General features: G+C 32.8%; 1 pseudogene; it reads right to left on the reverse strand.

Moving 5' to 3' along the window:
- LOC120154895 overlaps positions 1-9,439 on the reverse strand; it is a 31,130-nt pseudogene extending 21,691 nt beyond the window's left edge.
- Positions 9,440-25,594: the final 16,155 nt, after the last annotated feature.

Raw genomic sequence — 25,594 nt, forward strand, 5'->3', positions numbered from 1 at the left:
ACTGTCATTTTCTTTGATATTGAAAATAAATAAACATTATTATTTAAACGAATATATGAGTAATATTTTAAAATATTAAATTAAACATATTGAAAAAGATAATAATAAAAATAAATTGTAATTAACTAATTACTAAAACAAATAAAATTAAAATAACAGGAAAAAATGTAAAATATTTAAATTAATGGACATAATTCAAATTAAAAAAATATTAATAGTGTAATAAATATCAATTTGAATTAAAATTAAAATTATAATAATAATAAGGGCTAAATAGAGTATTTTACCTTAAGATACATAACTAAAGTAATTTAACTCAAAATAAAAGATTTGATTTCAACAGAAAGCACACAATATTGGAGTTTTCAACCTAAAAGCAGGGTAGGTTTTACTTTTCTATCAAAACAAAAAAGTTTTATTTTTATAATAGATAAAACAAAAACATCTTTTTTAGGTTTGAATTAGGGGGTCTTTTAATCAATTACTTGGTTTCAACTATACAGCTATTAATACATGAATTAAGGGGCATATATATATATATTAAATAATGACTAAAATTAAATAAAAATGAAATGAAATATAATTAAAATCCGTGCCATTTATTTTAAAACCATTTATTCACATCACTTTTCCCGCCAAGTAAAAAATTCGTGCCCGGACGAAAACAGGTTACGATTACATTATTTATTGTCGCATATGGTATTAAGTCTTCCCAATCTAACAGACGTTTCCTCTTCCAGGAAATAGCCCTAGGAATATCATTTGAAGTTTTTAATGCATATGTCTGCATGCTGGGGAAAGCCTCGAATATCCAAATCTACAAACAATATAATAACAAACATTAGTAATTGTTAAATAATTAATTATAATTTTGAAAACATTATATAGAAATTCTTACCTTAAAGGCCCAAACAAAGCCTGACAAAGTGTATTTCGACCCATCGCCACGCAAACTTTTACGGTCATCAAAGGCAGTTGACAACTTAGTCCAAGTAGCTTTCCATATATACGAACCCCACGGAAACAGATTCCATGCATTTAGGTCCTCTACCAATAATATTAGCTCCTGAGGAATAGGTTGTCTGGCCTCTCTGCCTAAAAAGCCGGCATACAAAAGTACTAGAAGGCATACTCGGACAACATCGACGTCATTCATCCGAGTAAAACCATCTTTCTTATTAAACAATTTCTTCAGGTCTTCGACGTGTAAGTTCGGCTTCTCTATTGACTCATCAGGAAAAACCTGGGATAACCATGATGGGCAGGTGATATGACGAGTGTACCCGGCCTACATCATCGTGTCCGAATCGTAGACCAGTGATTAAGCAGAACTCCTTCCGCCCAAAACAAGTATACGCCGGTGGAAAATGAAACCATATCTCTTCCTCACCACGTTGTATACTGTCGGGTAGATCGCTAGTCATGGTATGAAGCCACAAATGGGTCAAATTAGCATCTCCACCCGGATGTTGTACTCTCAGCCATGGCCCGAAGCAGGTTTCCTCAAACAATTTTCTTTGTGCAGGTGAAAGCTTCGAAGCAATTGTAGTGGCTAGGCTAACTTTATTCCTTAATGTCAATGAAGGCGAAAAAAATTTCTACAAAACCAATAAACATACCAAGTTAGATATACCAAAAACTACACTGTGAAGATATACCAAAAACAATAAACATAAAGAGTAGTAGTTTATTCTTGAAACTAAAATTTGCAACACTGTTTTGTCTTTTGGTTGAAATGAAAATCGCAACGAGAGAATGACTATCGCAACGCGGAAATGACTATCGCAACGCGAAATAAAAATCGCAACGAGAAATTAAAATCGCAACGAGAGAATCGCAACGCGAAATGAAAATCGCAATGCGATTTTGGTTTCGCGTTGCGATTTTCATTTTGCGTTGTGATTTTCATTTCTCTCGTTGCGATAGTCATTTTCGTGTTGCGATTTTCATTTTCATGTTGCGATTTTAAGTTTAGAAACTATTCTTCTTCTGTAAATTGAAACTTTAATGGATTGCATTACTTCAACCAAAAGACAAAAAAAAGACAAATACTAACTTCACAAGGTTAAAGACTAAACAGTTTAGCAGTATTGGCAGCAATCGAATGAATTTAATAAGAAATCTAAGTGAAATGGTTAATCTATTATTGAAATTACCAGTAAACTTATCATCAATTTCAATATGAAAAACCTAAAATAATGTAAAAATTTCAAAATAAAAATAATTAAAAAACTAACCCTCGGAGGTTGATTTTCCATTTCTGAATGATTGTGAGGGATTTCTGACCGTGAATGGTTGTGAGGGATTTCGCCGGAGATGGGGACGGATTTCGCCGTAGAGAGTGAGAGATGGAGATGGGACTGAGTTGTGATTTTAGGTTTTAGGTTATGAGTTGCGATTACGGGATATACTGTGGACGGTTCAGTGTTCTGATAATTAATATTCGTGTTTGGAATTTGAAAATAAAATACACGTCGCGATTCTAATGGCGCTTTAAAAATCGCGTTGCGATTTACTGATACGCGTTGCGATTTTACGTATTTTCGTTGCGATTTACGGATACGCATTGCGATTTACGTATTCTCGTTGCGATTTACGTATTCTCATTGCGATTTACGGATACGCGTTGCGATTTTACGTATTGTCGTTGCGATTTACGGATACTCGTTGCGATAGTCAGAATCGCGTTGCGATTTATATGTTCGCGTTGCGAATTTGTACTATCGCATTGCGATTCTTCATAATCGCGTTGCGATTCTGGTAACTGATTTGCGATTCTGGAGATTGCGTTGCGATTTTTATTTCGCATTGCGATTTTGTTGGTCATTTTGGCAAATCCAAAAAAAGTTGGTTAAAATCGTATATTATAAGGCATTTTTTGTCACTGAGGTTATTTTCTCTAAGCAATATCATGCTTATCTAATTTCCTTATAGCCAAGAGCTAGTAATGAATCAATTCTACTCCTGAGAATTGAACAACGCTTAAATCCCTTCGGGATACATTCTCTTTTTTCTGGATAAAAGAGTTTGGCAATCGGCCTCAGTCATAATTTTTAAATGTTTTCAAATTCAAAAAGTCGACGTTGGTTTGATTATTGTTTAAAAATAAAGTTGGGAGAAAGGATCAGCCTGTGGCACTTCAACTTCCTGTGAACATGCTTAGTGGGGGTCCGCTAAGAGAAAACGAGATCGGAACCAACTCTCGACGAGATAATATCTGAGTCGGGCCTTTCCAGTTTTTATTCTGAATGTTTTAACGGCAATAGCTCTGGTTAATCCACTCAAGAATCATCTTTTGAGGATAGACTTGGGAAGATTGATTACATGAGAGAGGGGCAAGTTACAATGGGTTGGACCTTGTAGACTGTAACTGACATGAATCCCATAACAAAATTCATTTTAATGATCGATGGAATTGAAACAAACTTAGCTTGAAGCGATCTTTCTCATTGATCTTTCTCAACTTTATTTTCATTTACTGCTTCCTTTCATTTTATTTCATTTACTTAGTCTTTATTTTGCTTTCGTTCATTTCATCTCAATCACGCCAACCCCTTTTAATTTTATTTGCTATTGCAACAGCTTCTGGGATTTAAATCAGCGTACTTTTGAATCAGAGATTCCAAATTTCCCTGTGGATCGACCTCTTTATTATACTGCTCTCAATTCATTTATTTATTTTATTCTAAAGAGATTTATTATTTTTTTATAAGTAAAACGAAACTTGTCACATGTAAAGATGTTATTCTATATCACATCGAATTTCACATGTATGCAAGTTATACTCTTATATTTATAAATTGTTATAATGTTTATAGCTTTTTTATTTATGAGATACATATGTATGGACTAATGGTTTAATGCTCGGTTGTGTTTTCACATACATACATAAAAGTTTAAATAGTATTCAACAGTAGAATTTTGATACTTTCAATCTACGAAGGTTAGAGATATCGAAACTCCATGGTGAGTTTCGATATTTAAAGGATGAATTTTGATATTTATTAAGAATTTTTTAAACTTAAACCTTGTATTAAAAAAATATCACCCAAAATTAAAATAATGTCTCTAATCAATATATTACATGTCTAGATGATGCTATTTTTATGATTATTTTACTTTATCACGCATGCATCGAATTATGATATTATTTTAGTTGCTCGCTCTTAATTTGTTAACCAACGATCATTAGGTATTCAATTCAGCAAATTACGATACTATTCAAACTCATTCACCAGTGTAAAGTAAAATCCTTAGAATATTACAGGAGATACTATGTCAAAGAATTAAGAACCATATTCTTCTCGCTCAAGCATTCCATGAATCATGTTATGCCTGTAGGAAGAGAGTTGAAGGTTTATCTGTAGTGACCCTTACTGTCTCTCTCTACTACTATCTCTATTTCTTTTAAGGAAATTTATTTGACAATAAAACGAGGTTTGTCACACCTACACTATTCTTCTCGCTCGAGCATTCTTCAGGATGAGGATGTATCGAGACAAGTTCTATGTTATGCCCGCAGGGAGAGAGTTGAAGGTACAGCCTTCTATTGTAATAAATGCCATGTCAAGTTGCATTTTTCATGTCCAACCTATCAAACTCGGTCTACAAAGCATGGTTGTCATCCTCACAATCTCCTACAATTGGGGAAAAGCACTTTCAATAAGAGATCATGCAGTAAATGTGGCAAACGTTTACCATGCTCCTGAATATATTCTTCCATCCCGATACATGTTGTCATTTATTTAGATAACACAACTACTGGATATATATTCTTCCATATATTTTGAACCTAAATATCTCTTAATTTGGACATGTTTTCTTTTTATTGATTTCAGTCCAAGAGTATTAATGTATGGATTATATACTATTTTATATTTTTTAATATGATGTTACGTTTTAGTTTCATTTTGGTCATCCGTCGTTAAAAATTTAACAGAATTACTGACGTGACGTTTTTTAAATTTTTAATGATGATGTGGCATTACCTTATGATGACGCATCAACATCGTCGTTAATTTTTTAACAATTGATTACCAAAATAAAATCAAAATGTATTGCTAGATATGATTTTAAAACAAAAATATTTAAATGACCAATATGGAACAAAAACTATAATCGGATGCTAAACATGTGGTTTACCCTCAAATTTATTTTTGTGAAGATGTTGTTCAGAGTTTGTTCCATCAACATCATCCTCTTCCCATATTTCTATTAAGGTCTCAAACTCACTCGGAATGTTAGAATATTATTATAAGTTGTAAAATTGTATAACATATTTTTTTTATTAATTAGAAATGATTACAAGATAGTATTTATTCATAATTTTTTTATTTTTTTAATCAATTAATAATGCACATATATCTAGCAAATGTAGTTGTTCAAACCTTAAATCTCTAAAAAGATCAACGGATTGGTTTAAGTGATAAGCAGCTTGATATCACTTAAACAAGGTCTCAGACAGGGATTTAAATAGCATTCGCGATCGCGTTTTCGATTGCGTCGCGTTTATCTCAGTTGCAGACATAATGGACGTCACCGTAGTCATTGCGGGTGTCACAGTCGTGAATTTTTTAAATTTTATTAAAATTATATATATATATATATATATAATATTTTTAAACAAAAAAAATTGATCTAAACAAAAAAACCCAATGTTTTAAGAGTTAAGAACACATGTCACATTTACTTTTCTTGTACTTAATGCATCTAGGTTTGGGGGACCTTGGGAGGACTAATTGGGCCGTGCTTAACGTATAATACTTTTCTTTGATTGAAAAGCAAGAGAGGTACCCAAGAGAAAGTAGATTGGCATACAAGTTTCAAATTTTTGGAGTTCATATTTGTGGGACCTATCATGATTAAAGTCCTATAAATAAAGGTTCTGTTCAAACTTATGAGACAAACAATAGAAAGACTATTATGTCCTCTCATTTTGTGTTCTACCATTCTCTTTTATTTTTACTATAAGTTTATAACATATCAAGAATGATTTATTAGTATAAATCACATATGATATCATTCAAAATGTTGTAGCATACATTCAATGCGCCTTTGTGTTGTAGTTTATTGTATTTATTAAAAAAGAACTCACTAATTTCGTTGACATTATTTAGTTTCTGATATTAAGTTAATAAAAAAATGCTAAAATCATGCGCTGAATTGCCACCTCAAATACAAAAAAATACTTTTCACCCTCATCCACTCATATTCAGTTTTGGGGACGTGATTGTGTGTAATGCGTGTAGAAGATTGTCGGCATGCTCAGTCAGTTACAGGTGCATGTACTGTGAGCTTAACCTTGATTTCAAATGCATTCTGTCTATTTTCAATGATGAGATTGAGATAGCTAAACGTGTCGAGGAGGACCATCAAGGGACCTCAATTCATCATTTTAGCCATCAGCATCAACTCATCCGTTGCATGTTTTCTTTTCCAAGGTCCCAGATGGGGAAAGATGTTCTTCGAAATATATGGAAGTCGAAAAACTTGAAGTGCGTGGCATGCAAATGGGAGATCGATAGTAATTTATACCTGCCTTCCTTGTAAGTTTTTCATTCATGAATCATGTATGAATGAGACGCTCAGGCAAGCTCAAAGCAGTCCGTTTCCCCCAGTCCATATTCTTCTCGCTCGAGCATTCCATGGATCATGTTATGCCTGCAGGGAGATCAGAGTTGAAGGTTTCGGCTTCTATTGTAATGAATGCGATGTCAAGTTGCATTATTCAGTCAGACGTTAAAAGCTTTTTTTTTTTTCTAAAATAAATTGTCAATGATCAAAATGCTCAAAGAAAAATAATATAATTCAAAATATTCATTTTAACAAACGTTAGAGAGAGTTAATTTTAGCATTACGCGATCAACATATAAAATTTTTCTAACAAGATCACAATTTGATAACGTTTGGGATTGAAAACATTTAAAAACTGAACTAGAAATACTAAAAATATCTTTACTTGTAACCTTTTTTTTTCAATTACAAGGAAATGTTATTCATCCTCACCCGTTAACACGAAATGATGATTCTGAGATAAAATTTGTGTGAGACAATTGTGAAGAACTGTGCAAAGGTTTATCTTATGGACTTATGGTTGTCAACTTTGTTCATTCATCGTTGACAACAAGTGTGCTACTTTGAAGGATGAAACCCAATAAGGGAGAAAAATTAAAAAAACAGTCGGCCATTTTAGTCACCCCCATCATCTTACACGGTGCAAGCTCAACATTTTACAAATGGACTCAGAGTTCGATGGGTGTTGCGGAGCATGCAAACAACGTTTTTGTGATATAATAAACGATTGTATTTATTGTGAATTATTTCTGCACGAATCTTTGTCTCCAGTAAATATCGATGGAAGTTCAGAGTCAGCTCCATCCACAACATCCTCTTCGCATATTACCATCCGTGTTAGCTAAAGGTACAGATTGTTGCGGCTGCCGCTTTGAGATGACTGAAGGCAAATTATCCTTCACTTGTATTGAATGCAACTTTATCAGACACCATTTGTCGTAACCGGTTTTCGTCCGGGCACGAAATATTATAATTTTGTGGGGGAAATTGATGTGAATAAATGGTTTTGAAAATAATTTGGGAGTCGCCATCGGCCTTTTGGGTCCGGTAGGTCGAATACCTAAAAAAATATTTTTTTAAAAGAGTTTTAAGAAAACATCAATAAAAAAATTAAACTGATCTGCGTTTATAACCAAAAATTCATTCTTTTTAATAATAAAAAGGGATTCGTGGTCGGTTACGTTTAGGGAAGGATTAGCACCCCTACAACGCCCAAAATTGGTACTTTATTAACTATAAATTGTCTCTATTATTAGAAAAAAATCAAATATATTAATTTATAATCCTTTTATTCAAATATTAATATATATAAATAAGAAATTTATTTATTTAGACATATCAGAAAAGAGCTTCTAGGTGCTTTAAAGACAGTTCTTTTCTTTGATATAAATAAATAACTAAAAAAAATTATTTAATATAGTAAGATATTTATTTATTTAAAATATTAGAAAAAGGCTTCTAGTTGTTTTAAGACAACCCTTTCCTTCAATATTTAAAAAATAAATAAATATCTAAAATATAAATTAAACATTTCTGATTCATAAATAGGATTTTATTTCATAAATAAATAAATAAATATTTTATATATTTATATGACTAAGATAATAATAAATAATAATTAAAGTAATCATTCAAACATATTGGATTTGAAATGATAACAATACAAATTAAATTGTAATTAAATAGGGACTAAAATATATTAAAATAAATAAAATATTAAAAATTAAATTTACAGCCCTTATTTATAGTATATAAAAATATAATTACTAATGATGTAATTAATCCTAATTATTAATAAGTGATTAAAATAATAATCATTAAAAATAAAGGTTCCAACTCGAATGATAAAAAGATCTAAGTGCTAATAATATAATTTAGCCTTATTTAATTAATTCAGATTAAAATGATATTTACTAAACTGTAAAGGACTAATTTAGGTATTTACCCTAAATAAATATATATATGCAGATAAGGACTAAAATAAAATAAAATTAAATTAAAGAACCGAATTAAAAAGATTATAGATTGATTTAGTGACTAAATTGAAAGATATACAAATTTGGAGCACTGCGGACGTGGTTTACCCTTTATGAAATTACGGAAATACCCCTCCCCCTTAAACGACGTCGTATGGAAGAGGGTTTATAAACCCTAAACCGGCTGGCCCTTCGGGCCAACCATTCATTTCTTCATTTCTTTTCTTCTCTCTGACAGAGAGAAGAAGATTTCTCTCTGGCTTCTCTCTAAAATTAGAGAGAAGCCGGCCCGGACAGCCACCGCTGTCGGGCTCCGATTGCTGCCGCCGGCCACCGTTAGCGGTGGCCGGAAATTACAAAACCCACTCTAAATCAAAGCCCCTGTTTTTCTATATCTAGATCTAAGGTTATTTTAGCTTAAAACCTTACCAATCGTCGTAGATCTAGGATATTCCTCTTCGACGTTTCGGTTTTCTGATGATTTGTGGAGGCTCTCACGACGGCGATTTTCTCGGTATGTTTCTTTTTCTCTTCTTTTGGTTTATTGCTGGGATCGTTGGTGTAGTTCTTGCTTTGTTGGTTGCTGTGTTCTCTTTCTCTGTTTTTTTTTTCTTTTCTGTTTTTTTTTTCTTGTCGTTCTCTGCCGTCTGTGGCTGTTTTTTCTTTCTCGCAGGTGGGGTGGCTTTTATAGCCACCACCGAGGCTCTCGTTGGACCGGTTCCAGAGATGAAAGGCCCGGTGAGTCACCATAGCTATGGTGGTGACTCACCATAGGGCTCAACGTGGTTAGCTTCGTGACGTTCTGGAGTGTCGACAATGGCGGTGGAAGCGTCGGCAGTGGGGCATTGGACCACCTGGCAGTGAGGCGGCGGCTGGGATTCTGGAAGCATCAGAGGCGGCTGGGGTGGCTAGGTTTAGAAACCTAGCTGAAACCTACTAATCGTTTAGGGTTTCTGGTTATCTGGACCGGTTTCTGGTTGGTTTGTAACTGGGCCGGTCCAGTTGTAATTATTTATTAAATAATAATAATATATAATATTAATAATAATAATAATAAATAATGATAATAATAATAATAATAATGATACTAATAATAATAATAATAATTTTAATAATAATAATAAATTTAAATGAAAAAAATGATGTCTACACCATTCATGTGCTAAGTATCAATTTATCGACCTGAAACATTCTTGCCATCCCGATCACCATCTTCAACATTTGGGGAAAGGCTTTTTCGGTGATGAATTTCTCGAATGCATTGCGTGTGGTCAAGCATGTGAGAACACTTTATGGTGCAGCCCTGGGTGTAGGTTTTACATTCATCTTGAATGTATTCCACTACCATCGATAGTCAAGCACAAACGCCGTCTGCATCCACTTGTACTCACAACTGTGACCGAAGATGATTCTGGAGAGTACTGTTGTGATACGTGTGAAAACGAAGAAACCCAGAGCTTGATGTTTATCACCGCAATATATTTCACATATTGACTGTGTGATTTCCGAGGAAAGTACATCAATTTCATTTTTTTTTTAAATTCTCCAACTCTTAATTTGATGAAAGCTTAAAACTGAAATTTAATATACATTTCTTTATCTAGGTTGTACCTCGGAACAAATACTTCTGTATCTAACTCCCCGAAGAACTGAAGAAGACAGCTCGCCTGAAAATTAGTCATTGCGAGTAAGCATATTTTATTTGATCCTTCTTGTGTGGCATTTAGTTTTAAATTAGTAATTCAAGTATCTCATTTATTTAAGTTTAAGTTATTTAATTTCTTTTGATGGACTTTAAGAGACTGGCAAAACTTGTATTAATTGATCTTTGATGACTATTTTAATATTCTTCAAAGTCCGATCAGACCATGCTCCTGCACCGTAGCTGAAACCACCATCAATGCACATAGAGGGCAAAGATGAATAATTGAGATGAGAAAACTGGCACAAATGAATTTGTCTGTCGGGCTGAAAAAGGTATTGTAGTTAATGTATGCATGCTTGTATGTATGATTGTATGAGTGTGTATGTCAGATTGTCTTTATGTATGTATGAGTGTGTGTATATATAAATGAGTGAATGAATGAATGAATGTGTGTGTATGTTTGTATCATATTTCCTTGAAGTTTGAAAATCTGAAGGAGATCTGTAATAATGAATTGAACTCACTCATAATTAATATACTAATAAACTACGTGTTGTGTAAACTTACTCTCCTTGGCTTGGTAGAACTCGGAAATTTATGTTTGATTCCTTTAGAAATTACTTTTTTTTATCTGAGTCCTTAAGCACAAGTCTTTTTAATCCACAATTAACTTCAACTTGATGCATAGAAAGCAATTTAATTCCCGAAATAATTCAGTAAAAAGAATGATCAATTGAATGTGGGCAATTCGAGCAATCATATCTACCAATACACTTTGCCCCATTGGACTCGAATCTATTACCCCATTTATTTGTATTTCTCATATCTAATCTTTTCTTTCAGAATAAATAAATTCAAATTTATAAATCGAATTGAATTGATGTTTTATTGTCTTAGTGCCAACTTTGGTACTCTATTTTGTAAAATTATCACTTTAGTCCTTTTACTATTTTCAGCTAGTTTTGTCCTCCAACTTTCATTAGCCCAACATGTCACACCCCAAAGTATGGGCTAGAATTTTTCTTAAGTTAATTTTCGGATTAAGTTTGAATTTCGGTTAAGTCAGAGACTAAAATGAAATTTCTATTAGTTTCATACCCAAATCTGGATATCCTAAAAGCTCAATGGCCAACTGCACAATTTTTCCATTTCCCCATAGTTGGTACTTTTAGGTCCCATAAAGCTGGACCAATTTTTTTGGAAACCCCACTTTCTTCTCTTTCCATTTTCTTTTTCTCTCTTTCATCTTTCTTCTCCAAGATTAGTTTAAACTCCGTTTCGCCGCGGACCGTAGCTTCGTTTTCAAAACCGCTTTATCATTGTGTTGCTCTCGTCGTCTCGAGTCCACCACTATTGATTTCGTGGCCTTCGTCGCCGGCGTGTGAAGAGGTGAATCAAGCTTAGTAAGTGGTCCTAAACGCTTCAAAATAATTTTTAATTATTTTTAGAAATTCTTTCTGCCACCATAACCCCGTACACTACCCCACGTGCAGTCGCGACGCGTGGGGCTTTTTCCTGGTCTGGAAAGCTTCTAGAAGGGGTCAACCTAACCCGTTGACCTGCCCGATCCATACCCGCATCTGAACTGGTGCAAACCCAATCTGAAACTAGCCCAACCCGAATCACTCTAGTCGCACCGAGCCGAGCCATTTATCCGTCGTTGTTGATCGTCGTCGTTGATAACTGGCGTTTTGCTATCAAAATAATTTCGGCTTCTTAAATAGAAAGGAAAGGGTAATATAGAGAACCAAGGTTGATCTACAGGGATTATGATTTTTATGATTTAATAAAATTGTTTCTTGATTTTAGGAAAATATAGAATTCCAGGTAAAGTTGAAAAATGTATAATAAAATAAATAATTATAAAAAAGGGAAAATAATAAATATTAATAGTAATAAATATAAAAGGGGATCTGAGGAATTTGAGATAAAGCTGAAGTCTGAGGTTGCTTTCATAATAAGTTTCTCTTTATCTCAATCTTTTTAATTTGTTTATTTAATTATTATTTTTATTTAATTTTTATCTTTTATTTTTTTTAAAAAAACTTTTAAAAATCCCCTTTTAGCAAACAATGATTTTGCTGCCAAGTCGGATTATACCGTTTCAACAATAATGATTTCGATCTCAGTTTCCTCTTAGCAAACAATTTTGCTAAGTGTGTTCTCGAGAAGTTGAATATGCTTCAATAAGTAAATCCTTCTTCAAACATTAACCATAACAATATCCAGACCAATCTCGAAATCATTTTGATTTGAAAAGTAAGCTCAGAAAATAGAGAGAAAATCTGAAGCGATTTAAGTACCTTACAATTCTCACGTTTGGAATTGAGCCTTCGCTTTAGTCTTCGGCTTGAAAGAAAATTAGTTAAGCATGACCAAAGTCATACTTAGCATAATTGAAAAGTATGTGAAAAATAGAGAGAAAGCTAGAGAGAAAAATAAGATTTTATTCTCAGATGAGAGAGATATGTTTCTAGGCTTACCCTGAGAGGGTATTTATAGCCTTCAAATTCCTAAAAATAAGCTAAAACATCTTAAATCCTAATTAAAACACTTTAAACTATTTAAACTAAAATACCTAAAAATAATATTCTAAATAATATTCTAAATCCTAATTAAAATACTAAAACATATTTAAACTAAATACCTAAAACAAAGATAAAATATAAAAATAATATCCTAAAACTTAATTAAAATACTAAAGCCTATTTAAACTAAAATACAAAGATAAAATATAATGTTTAAATATTATCCTAAACTTGAGTTTAATTCAAATCTGAATTCCAAAAATGTGCGGCCAATTCATTCGCTCTTCTAGAAACGCTGACTAGATCTTCTAGAAGGTGATGACATTATTGCCTCGTCGGATGTTTCATCCCACTAGTTCAGCTTCGATTCCGAAAATAAAACTACAGAATTCCGTTCTTTTAGTGCAATTTCCAAAATCTAATGTTCTGCACAGAAAATGAATGAAAACGAACAATTAAGCCAAAAAAACCAATGATTAAGGAGTAATTTAAAAGCAAAATGTTAACTAAATTAAGCACTTATCAATCGTTAACCGTTGATCAGCGTTAACTTTTTCTGAAAAACTTCCCTGTTAACTTTCTCGACATCCTGAGTCCGATTTTATGGTTTATTTCATCGAATTCTGATTTCAAAGCCCCAAATCGAGTTCGTTAATCCAAAAATACTTAATATTTTTAGCATTTTTGCTTATTTACTTAGAAGTTGATTATTAATTTGATCTAGGATTATATCTTTGTGAAGGTACTCGTGTTTCCTCTGACAGAGGGTCTACTAGAGCAACTGTTTCACGTCTGACATATCAGTCTAATGCATGTTGTTCAAGGACTATTTGTAGGTTTCTATAAATTATCTATTTAGGGTTTATCATTTATTATACTAGACTTGTGACCAAGTTTTTTGATTCGTAGGATCTAGCATTGCCCCGATCATGATAGGCAGACCCATTAGTAAGCTACCGTACCAGACTTCTCATAAGGGTTCAGGTGTTTTCCTATTGGTGTTACAGTACCATTTTAAACTACTGTCTGAACTGTTTTAAAATTTTGATGATATTAAATATTCAGACTGCATGACATCTGTTTTACTGTATGATTTGATTTCTGATATCTGATTTTTGTGTATTTATGATATTATCTCTGGTTACAGTATTTTTGTATCTGATTCAGAAATTTCGCATGATTTAATATTTTGTAAACTAAACTATTGTTTTCACTATCATTGGGGGTTATGATTGGAGGAAGAATTTCAGACATAGTCTATGACTACTAAGACCTTACCGCAAGCACATTTGCTTTGTGCACAAGCTAAGACATACCATAAACCCTTATGCTATCAGCAAAAGGTCCTTTTTGGCGTACAAGTGAGTGTATGTGTTGAAAACATTTTGATGTTTCGATATAGCAAATTAAATTAAAAGAATTTTAATTTTGAAAATGATTTTTCTAAGCATATTCGATATATTAAATCGAATATCAAAATATTACTCAAAGTATTTCAAAGTTCATTTTAAATCCTTACTAAAGTGTAAAATTAAGTTTTAATCTTAAAATAATTTCAAAACAATTTTACAAAGTATTTTAAACCGTTTCAAAGCCAAAAATTACAGTTTGTCCATAGGGAACCGATTCCCCCCCAAGGGGGTACCGATTCCCCCTAAATGGTTTTGCTCCGAGAAATAACAGTGTGCTCGGAGGGAACTAATTCCCCCCAGGGGGTATCGATTCCCCCCACTGTTCAACGGTCGAATATTTTAATTTTACACTTAGGGAACCGATTCCCCATGAGGGGGTATCGATTCCCCCCACGCTCCAAGCAGAAATATTAATTGTTTTCACACTTAAACGGCTCCAATAACTTCATTAATGATCCCCAACGTTCAGAAGTGATTCAAGGTGTATTTAAACAAGCTTAGAAGCCATTGATCAACAACAAGAAACAACAAGTAACTAGAATCAAGAGAGAATCAAAGAGAAAGTATCAAACCTCAAAGTTTGTGCATTTCAAGCCTATTTTTCATTCAATATTCATTTTGCTTTCAAGGACACTACTTGTACTCAATTGTATTCATTCTTGAGTGTTCTTTTCTTTGTTCTTTTCTTTGTTCTAGAATTGTACAAACAATCTACCTTGTGAGGATTTCCTTGTAAGTTTGCAAATTTGTAATCTTCTCTTTGGAAAAGAGTGTTCTCAAGAATTGGGGTATATTCTTGAGAGTGTTGTAAGGTTATCTCTTTGGCCTCAAAAGAAATTACAAATTAGTGAATTTGTTGGAAAATCCTTAGTGTGGATAGCTAAGGTAGTGGACGTAGACTTTGATTGAGAAAGTTGAACCACTCTAAATCGTTGTGCAATTACTTTCAATTTTCTGCAAAAGCTTCCACAAAATTTTAATTGCCAATTCAACCACCTCTTGGCCGATTCCGTTAATCAATTAACTCAACAGTTGGCATCAGAGCCTAACTCATTTGAAGGTTTAATCACCTCTTGAGTCGATTCGGGAAGAGTTACATCGATAATCAAAGTCATCAATGGCCTCTACTTCAAACTTCGACTCCGGTCTCGATTCGATGCCCGTCAACAAGCCTCCTTTCTTCAATGGGGCTAACTATGCCTATTGGAAAAATAGGATGTACTTCATTCAAGCAAGTGAAATGGGAGCATGGAATGTCGTAGAAGAATGATACATCAAGCATTTCACTCATCCAAGATTGTGGAGTGAAGGAGAGACAATAATGTTCGAGCTCAACTCCAAAGTCATCCATATCATATTTTGTGCTCTTGGACCGGATGAATACGGAAGATTTCATCTTGTAAAACTGCCAAAGAAATATGAGACAAACTTCAAGTCACTCATGAAGGTACCGATGAGGTAAAGAAATCTAAATTAGTATTCTAACGCATAGCTATGAAAATTTCAGGATGAAACCAAATGAAGATATCAAAGCTATGACGGATAAATTTTCAACGATTTTCAATGGTCTCAAATCATATGGAGAGATCATTTCAAATGAAAAGCTTGTGAGGAAGTTAGTCTACTCCCTTCCAAAATCGTGGTAATCAAATAAGACGACAATCATTGAGTCTAAGGACCTAACGTCCTTAAACTCTTGAAGAACTAATCGGTTCCCTTCTCACTCATGAAATGATGCTTGAAGATGAAGTGAACCTCGATAAGATTGACGAGACACCAAAGGAGAAGGAGAAGAAGAAAAACATTAGAGTTGCTCTCAAATCCACAAAAGATGAGAGTGATTCGAATGACAATAATGATGACGAGGAAATGGCATTATTTGCCAAATGATTCAGAAATTTGATGATGCCCAACCGAGGAAGAAAATTCAAACGTCATGAAGGCTTCAAAACTGAATCGAAAGAGAAAGACCCGATCATTTGCTATGAATGCAAAAAGTCGGGGCATGTCAAATATGATTGCCCATAATTGAAGAAAAAGGGTCAATCCAAAAATAAGTACAAGACTCATGTAGCTACATGGAGCGATGAAGAAGGTTCTGATGAAGAGGAACAAGAAGTTGCAAACTTGTGCTTGATGGTTATCGGGGAAGATTCTAAGGTAACCTCTAACTCATTCGATTTGGATGAATTATCTTATGATGAGTTATTAGAGGATTATATGGGTTGCTTCGGATTATAACTCTATTTTCAAAATACAAAAATGATATTTCAAAATTGAAAAACGAAAATAGTCTTATATCCAAGACCAACAATGAGCTTGAAAGTAAAATCAAAGAATTGCAAATCAAAATTAATGATTTTGAAAAGAAAAATACTGATTTGCATAACTTACTTTCAAAAGTTCATGATGATCATCAAAAGAAGATTGATGATCTTAAAACTTCTTTTAATAAGGTTGGAACAAAAAGTTTTGAAAAAGGTGAGAATTCAAAATCCAACTTTGTTAAGAAAAGTTATAGAAGCTACAATCATAGGAGTCCTCAACGAACCTTGAATGGTAAAATTGTTAGGAGTATATGAGTTCCTGAAGAATTCATTACTACTAAAGATAAGGATGTCCTTCATAAATAGATACCAAAGGGGACAAGGATTTTAGAAACTAATGAATATGGACCCAAAAGAATTTGGGTACCAAAAATTAGAAATTAATCTATGTTTGTAGAAAAAGGAGCATTGCTACAAGGAATAGGAAACAAATCCAAATTCATGGTACCTTGATAGTGGATGCTCGAGACACATGACTGGAGACAAAAGCCGGTTCATAGAGCTTAATGCCAAAAATGGAGGAGAAGTGGCTTTTGGTGATAATTCAAAAGGTCACATTAAAGGTATTGATACTATAGGTAATGCCTCTTCCATACAAATTAAAAATGTGTTATATGTGAATCGATTAAAGCATAATCTATTGAGTATTAGTCAATTGCGCGATAATGGATTCAATGTCATGTTTGAAATTAATGGTTGTAAAGTCATTGACATTGCATCTAATCGGATTATACTTGTTGGTCATAGAATAGGAAACATATACATGGTGCATTTAGATTCTATTGATATGACTAATTTGTGCCTAGTTGCTAAGGATGAGCATGATAGTTGGTTATGACATAGGAGACTAGGACATGCTAGCATGAGTGTTTTGCAACTGTTAGTTCAAGGAGAATTGGTTCGAGGGCTGCCTAAACTAAAATTTGATAATGATAAAATATGTGATGCTTGTGCTAAAGGAAAACAAAAGCGAGTTTCTTTTAAATCCATTAATGATGTATCAACTAGTAGAGTATTACAATTGATCTATATAGATCTTTTTGGGCCAACTAGGACTACTAGCTTGGGTGGAAAACAATATGCATTTGTCTTGGTAGATGACTATTCTAGATATACTTGGATTCTATTCTTAACTACTAAAGATGAAGCATTAGAAAATTTCATCACATTTTCAAAAGTAATCTAAAACGAAAAATGTTACTATATCACTAGTGTTAGAAGTGATCATGGCACTGAATTTGAAAATCTTGGATTTAATGAGTTTTGTAATTCTAATGGTATTAGCCATAATTTTTCAGTACCTAGAACCCCTAAACAAAATGGAGCTGTTGAGAGGAAAAATCAAACTTTAGAAGAAATGGATAGAACCATGCTTTGTGAAAATAATTTGCCAAAATATTTTTGGGCAGAAACCACAAATACCGCTTGTTATGTTGTAAATCGAGTAATGATTAGGCTAATTTTAAAAAAAAAACTCCATATGAAATTTTCAAAAATAAAAAGCCTAACATTAGCTATTTTCATCCTTTTGGATGTAAATGTTTTGTTTTAAACAACGGTAAAGAAAACCTTGGCAAATTTGATGCTAAAAGTGATGAAGGAATTTTTCTGGGTTATTCCTTAAATTCTAAAGCTTATCGAGTATTTAATAAAATAACTTTAGTTGTAGAAGATTCTATACATGTTGTTTTCGATGATAATCTCCTTCCGAAGAAGGATTCTTGTGTTAATGATGATGTAGGTATTATAAATACAAATGACGTTAGACATGACGTTGGAGAATCATCATCAAAGGAAGAAACGAAAGATGAGGAAACTCATGATCCTCTCGAGAATCCAACCATTGAAGAAAGGGAAGTATCTTATCCAAGAGAGTACAACTATGTCAAGGATGGTGAGATTATAGGTGATCCATCCAAAGGGGTAACAACTCGATCTTCTCTTAGAAATATTTGTAATTATGTTGCATTTATTTCATGCATAGAGCCTAAGAATATTAAAGAAGCATTAAATGATGAACATTGGATTATGGCTATGCAAGAAGAGTTAAATCAATTATAGAGAAGTAAAGTATAAACATTAGTTGAAAGGCCTAGTAAAAAATCTACTGTAGGTACTAGATGGGTATTTAGGAATAAGCTTGATGAGAGTGGTAATATAGTGAGAAACAAGGCTAGACTTGTTGCTCAATGGTATACGCAAGAAGAGGGCATAGACTATGATGAAACATACGCTCCCGTAGCTAGGATGGAAGCAATTAGAATGTTATTAGCATTTGCATGTTTTTCGTGAATTTAAATTATATCAAATGGATGTTAAAAGTGCATTTTTAAATGGTTTTATAAAAGAAGAAGTGTATGTGGAACAACCTCCAGGTTTTGAAGATTCAAAATTTTCGGATCATGTTCTTAAATTGACAAAAGCACTTTATTGTTTAAAACAAGCTCCTAGAGCTTGGTATGAAAGATTGTCAAACTTTTTAATTAAAAAATGTTTTTCAAAAGGGAAGGTTGACACTACATTGTTTTTTTAAAGCATAAAGGTAAAGATTTATTAGTAGTTCAAATTTATGTTGATGATATAATATTTGGTTCTACTAATGATGTTCTTTGCCAAGAATTTTCTAAGCTAATGCAAAGCGAATTCGAAATGAGCATGATGGGGGAGCTCTCATTTTTCTTGGGACTCCAAATCAAGCAAAGAAAAGATGGCATCTTCATCAATCAAGCTAAGTACGTCAAAGATATGCTCAAGAAATTTGGATTGGAAAATGGCAAGCCTCATGACACTCCAATGAGCTCTTCAACAAAGTTTGACTTAGATGAAGGAGGTAAATGTGTAGATGTTAAATTATATAGGTCAATGATTGGATCTTTACTTTATCTAACTACAAGTAGACCAGACATTATGTTTAGTGTTTACTTATGTGATAGATTTCAATCATGCCCTAAGGAATCACATTTACTAGTTGTTAAGAGAATCTTTAGATACCTTAAGGACACTCCTAGTTTAGGACTTTGGTATCCTAGAGACTCTAGCTTTAGCTTGCATGCCTTTTCTGATGCGGATTATGGAGGATGCAAATTAGATAGGAAAAGCACCTCCGGTACTTGTCAATTCCTTGGAAATATGTTGATTTCTTGGTTTTCAAAGAAACAAAATTGTGTTGCATTATCTACCACTGAAGCGGAATACATTTCAGCTGGTAGTTGTTGTGCACAAGTTTTATGGATGAAACAATAACTTTTTGATTATGAAATTGAAGTAGGTACCATTCCTATCAAGTGTGACAATACTAGTGATATTTGTCTCACTGAAAATTCCATCCAACACTCTAGAACTAAGCACATTGAAATAAGACATCACTTCATTAGAGACCATGTCACTAAGGAAGATGTAGTTCTAGAATTTGTTGATATTTTGCATCAATTAGCGGATATCTTTACAAAACCTTTAGACAATGAGCGTTTTTGGACACTTAGGAGAGAATTAGGTTTAACTGACCTATCTTCACTAAGTGTTTAAAATAATTTTAACACTTTAAAGAATAAATGTAAAATGCTTATGATAGTAATTTCTGATTACATTCATTGCTATTAGTTAGGGGGAGTTTATGATTTTTGATGAAAATTTAACTTTATGTTCAAATGTAGTTTAAGGATTAATTTGATTGGTTGAACATAATTAATTTTTGATATATGAGTTGCCAATACCACTAGAGAAGATTAATTTAGCATTTTGAGTGTTTAAAATACATATTTTTGAATTATAGGGCAGAGGGAATCGATACCCCCTTGAAGGGGAACTGATTCCCCCTTTGAAGGGGAACCGATTCCTCCCTGTAGGGGAATCGATACCCCCTGGGGTTTCTGGATATAACACGGCCAGAATACCCTTTTTCTCTCAAAACCTCTTCTTTTCCTCTTGCCGTCGTTCTCCTCTCTACTCTCTCTCTATCTCCATTTTGCCTCAAAACAACGTTTTTAATATGAATTCTCTTCAAATATCATCTCCTAAACCTGTTGGAATCATCAAACTAGTGCAAAAATCATCATATTCTCACAAAATCCGAAAATCTTCAAGGTATTTTTCTAAAACTTCTATTTTGTCAATTTTTGAACATAGGACTATATTTACTTAGTTCTAGATTGAAATAATGATTGGTCATTGATTGTTTAGTGTTTAGAAACTATATTTTACAACCAATTTCATCAAAATCTCACAACTTTTCAAATAATTTTTGAATTTTCGAAATATTTAAAAAAATTTATTTTTAAATTATTGTGTTTTGAATTAATTGTGTTATTTACATGTTAACTATACATGTGTTTTTCAAAATTTATTTTCAATATTTTTCAAAACTTTGCCCATTAGATTTGTTTTAGAGAACCTTGAAATATTGAGGACTCAATTGAGTTTTGGGATTGATTGAATTGCATACATGTGTTTCTCTAAATTGCAAGTTATCCATTCTATTCCGATTTCTTAAACCATGTCAAAACGAGCTAGGTCTAGTCGTTCAAACCGTCAATCAAACATTCTTCCAAATCCTCCTCCTATCCCACCAAATCCTATTCATAATCCCATTGATCCTAATTTAACTATCCAAAACTCGTGCTTCAATCAACCTGGTCCTAGAAATCATCGTTTTTGGTATTATCAGTATTTTGACTCGTATAAAATTAGAGAATAACGTATCCCATCTTTTCAAGCGATGATTGATATCAATTTTAAATATATCCTTATCTTACGAGAATGGAAATTTGATAAACTCTGTGATATTGAACCTAAGGTTTACCATCAGCTTGTTCGTATCTTTTATTCTAATGATGTTTGTATTAAAAACCGAAATTAATTCGAAACCATAGGAGTTCGTTCCTACCTTCTAGGACAATACTTCTATCTTGACCCGGCTTACATAGCCAATGCATTAGGATTAGATAATGATGGTTTATCTAATGAAAAATAGTTATTAGGTTCCCGATATAAAAGAAGGGATAGTACAAGTGTCTTAGATCTTCATGAGCGTTTTCTTCATCTAATGATCACTTGGTGGTTTCGACCATCCGAAAGTCGTTACTCTACTCTTAGAGCTTTGGATCTTTGGTGGTTACATTATTTTGAAAACAATATTAAAATAAATCTTCCTGAGATTATTTTTGCTGAAATTGTTGAAACCGTAAACTTAGTTCCAAATAAGAAACTTTGTTCTTCTCTAGTTTATGGTTACATTCTGAGTAATCTTTTTTCTAAAGCCGGGCTTAGATTTGGTCTAGATGCCTCCTTTCCTCTTAAAAAACAAATCAATATTCTTTCCTTAACGAGATCGGGATGGACCAAGAATAAAGAAACCGGTTAATGGGTTCGATCTTCTGAGAATACTCCGGGAGCTAGTTCTTCACAAGCTCCACCAGAAGCTGACGACGATCCCGAGCTTGAACAATTAATGCAAGATATTGACGAAGCCGACGATGAGCCGGAGCAGCATGAGGAACAAGCTCAGCAAGAAGATCAAGTGCCTCCATATTTTCAATCATTTATGGAGACATTTGATTTCCGTTATGCATCATTGGATTCTCGCTTCACTTCCATAGAATCTCACTTCTCGACTATGGAAGCTCAACAATTGGAAATTCTCCGGGAGATGCGTGCAAACAATGAAGCAACCAACGCTCGTATTGATGCACTCACTCATGAAATGGCAGCTATGCGAGCTCATTTCCCTTCTTCCGATCCTCCTACGGATGCTTGAACTTTGATCTTTTCTTTGCTTGTTTGGATTGAACTTGGATATTTGCATTATTGTTAAAACATTTTGAATGCTTTTGGATTGTTTATTTTTGGTTGTTCGAACTTATGTTTAATACATTTGATTTGGATTTCGTGTTTATTTTGCATCTTTAGACATATATGACCAATTATCCATTACATGTTTATGAATATTGATTATGAAACTAATGGCTAACCTCTCTTTTGATTGTGATCTTAGCAGCTTAAGCTTTATATCAATAAATCAATTGGCTTACGTTTTTCAAAATTCTTGTTTAAAATGTTTTTATATGGTCTTTTTGATTTAACAAAAATGGGGAGAAAGTGTTAAAGTAAGGGGGAGAAAGTGTTAAAATAAGGGGGGGGAAAGTGTTAAAGTAAAGGGGAGTAGTATTTTTCAAAATCAAAATTCATTTTGAAATTAGAAAATCTTAAAATGTTTTGTTATATCAAAAAGGGGGAGATTGTTGAAAACATTTTGATGCTTCGATATAACAAATTAAATTAAAAGAATTTTAATTTTGAAAATGATTTTTCTAAGCATATTCGATATATTAAATCGAATATCAAAATATTACTGAAAGTATTTCAAAGTTCATTTTAAATCCTTACTAAAGTGTAAAATTAAGTTTTAATCTTAAAATAATTTCAAAACAATTTTATAAAGTATTTCGAACCGTTTCAAAGCCAAAAATTACAGTTTGTCCAGAGGGAACCGATTCCCCCTGAATGGTTTTGCTCCGAGAAATAACAGTTTGCTCGGAGGGAACCGATTCCCCCCAGGGGGTATCGATCCCCCCCACTGTTCAACGATCGAATATTTGAATTTTACACTTAGGGAACCGATTCCCCATGAGGGGGTAACGATTCCCCCCACGCTCCAAGCAGAAATATTAATTGTTTTCACACTTAAACGGCTCCATTAACTTCATTAATGATCCCCAACGTTCAGAAGTGATTCAAGGTGTATTTAAACAAGCTTAGAAGCCATTGATCAACAACAAGAAACAACAAGCAACTAGAATCAAGAGAGAATCAAAGAGAAAGCATCAAACGTCAAGTTTGTGCATTTCAAGCCTATTTTTCATTCAATATTCATTTTGCTTTCAATGACACTACTTGTACTCAATTGTATTCATTCTTGAGTGTTCTTTTCTTTGTTCTAGAATTGTGCAAATAATCTACCTTGTGAGGATTTCCTTGTAAGTTTGCAAATTTGTAATATTCTCTTTGGGAAAGAGTGTTCTCAAGAATTGGGGTATATTCTTGAGGGTGTTGTAAGGTTATCTGTTTGGCCTCAAAAGAAAGAACAAAATAGTGAATTTGTTGGAAAATCCTTAGTGTGGATAGCTAAGGTAGTGGACGTAGACTTTGATTGAGAAAGTTGAACCACTCTAAATCGCTGTGCAATTACTTTCAATTTTCTGCAAAAGCTTCCACAAAATTTTAATTGCCAATTCACCCCCTCTTGGCCGATTCCGTCAATCAATTAACTCAACAGTATGGTTCAGGGAAACCTACACATTTCAGTGCTCGCATGGGGTATTGATTATTATTTTTAAAAAGCATGTTTTATAAATAAACTTTTATTGAAATATTTATCTGAACATTTTTACTCACCATATGGAGCACACTGAGCTTTTTAGCTCACTCTTTAAATATTTACTTTTCAGATACTATCCGACAGTAGGTTAGTGGATTTGGCATCATAAGGATCGATTGTTCTCCCTTTTGATTATTGTATACTCCTACATGCCACTTTTGATATATTTTGGTGAAACGTGTTATACTACTATCCTGATATATTGTATTACCGGTATTTTGTTTTATGACGTTGGTAACTTTATATGTTTATCGTATGAATATTTCTAATGGATTATGTTGCACCATACCTATTATGGATTTTATTAAACGTAATGAATTTTAAATATGGAAAAGAAAATATATTCGATGTGACCGTCTAGATTCGATCGTAACGTCCATGCCGAGTCTATAGGGTTACACAACACTTTTAGCTCTTGGATTTATTTGGTAAAAAATACATGGTACATAAAGTTTTGTAATGTGGTATTAAAAAAACTCAAAACTAGCTGAAATTTATGACCTTTGAAATTTTTTAGTTATGCTTAATTTATTTTTTTAAATGCATAAAAATAAAAGATGAAAAAAATTCCTAAAAATAAAAAATCGATTACTTTAAATTAAATTCTAGGTTTTTTTAAATCTTTTAAAGATTCTTTTCATTTTTGTAATAATTTTTTAGTTTCTATTCTTATAAAAAATTATTATTCTTTATTTTCTTAAATTTCTATGTAGTAAAATCTAATTGAATCACATCATTTTTAATGAAAAAAATAAGGGCTAAATGTACTGACGGAATAGAAGTTGAAGATCCAAACTGACACAATATAGTAAAAGGGTAAAGTGAATATTTTATTGAAGTAGAGGGGCTAAAGTAAGTATTATTTCTTTTTATGTTAATAATTTTATTTTTTTTCTTATGTTTAGGGTCTATTTTTTATTCAAGTACGGATAGTTTTACAATGTGGATGTCTTGATATATCCCTTCAAATAAACGGTTGAAATTTGAGTGGTACAGAGTCGAGCAATGAAACATGATAGTAATCAAGAGTAGACACCTTCACTTTTACCAGTAGGAGAGGACTGAAGTCTATGTTCTGAGCAAGGATTAACTTCACAGTTTTCGTACAGTTCGATTCCATAGATCGGCTTGAAGAGTTATGACGATGTCAAGAGCTTTTTGAAATTCAACAATCAAACTATCAACATTACACCGTAATAGATCTTCGATGTGCTTTTTAAAATTTATGTGTTTTCTTTTCAAAAATTTTTTATTTTTTTTTATATAAAATTTTTAAAAGAATCATATTGTGACATACGTCACTTAACGGAAAAAACTAACACCGTTGAAGGTCTGGACACTTAAAATGATAATGTTTGTAACGTTAAGCACCTAAATGGACCAAAAAATAATGTAAGCACCTATTCAACACAAAAGATATAATTTGAACACTTATTTTGGACATTAAGCCTGATTTAAATAATTTTATAATTTTCAAGTTAAATAAATTTTAAATATTGGGATGACATTTTTTATTTAACAGAAAACTAACGAATCATGTTATAAAATGCTTATATGCCAAAACAAGCTCCTAGCATAGCATCATGCTTTATGACACCAATATATATGTTAAGGTAAAACCATTCGGCTTTAGCAAATACAAAACAGCCAAAGGTTATATTATGCTGAAACAAACCTGTGAATTAAGGTTATCAAACAACCATTACGAGACATGCTCTGAGACACAGAGTTTGCAAGGAAATAATTCATTTATCTTTAGAT

This window comes from Hibiscus syriacus, unplaced genomic scaffold (genome assembly GCF_006381635.1).
Source record: "Hibiscus syriacus cultivar Baekdansim isolate YM2019G1 unplaced genomic scaffold, ASM638163v2 tig00111151_pilon, whole genome shotgun sequence".
Lineage (NCBI taxonomy): Eukaryota > Viridiplantae > Streptophyta > Magnoliopsida > Malvales > Malvaceae > Hibiscus > Hibiscus syriacus.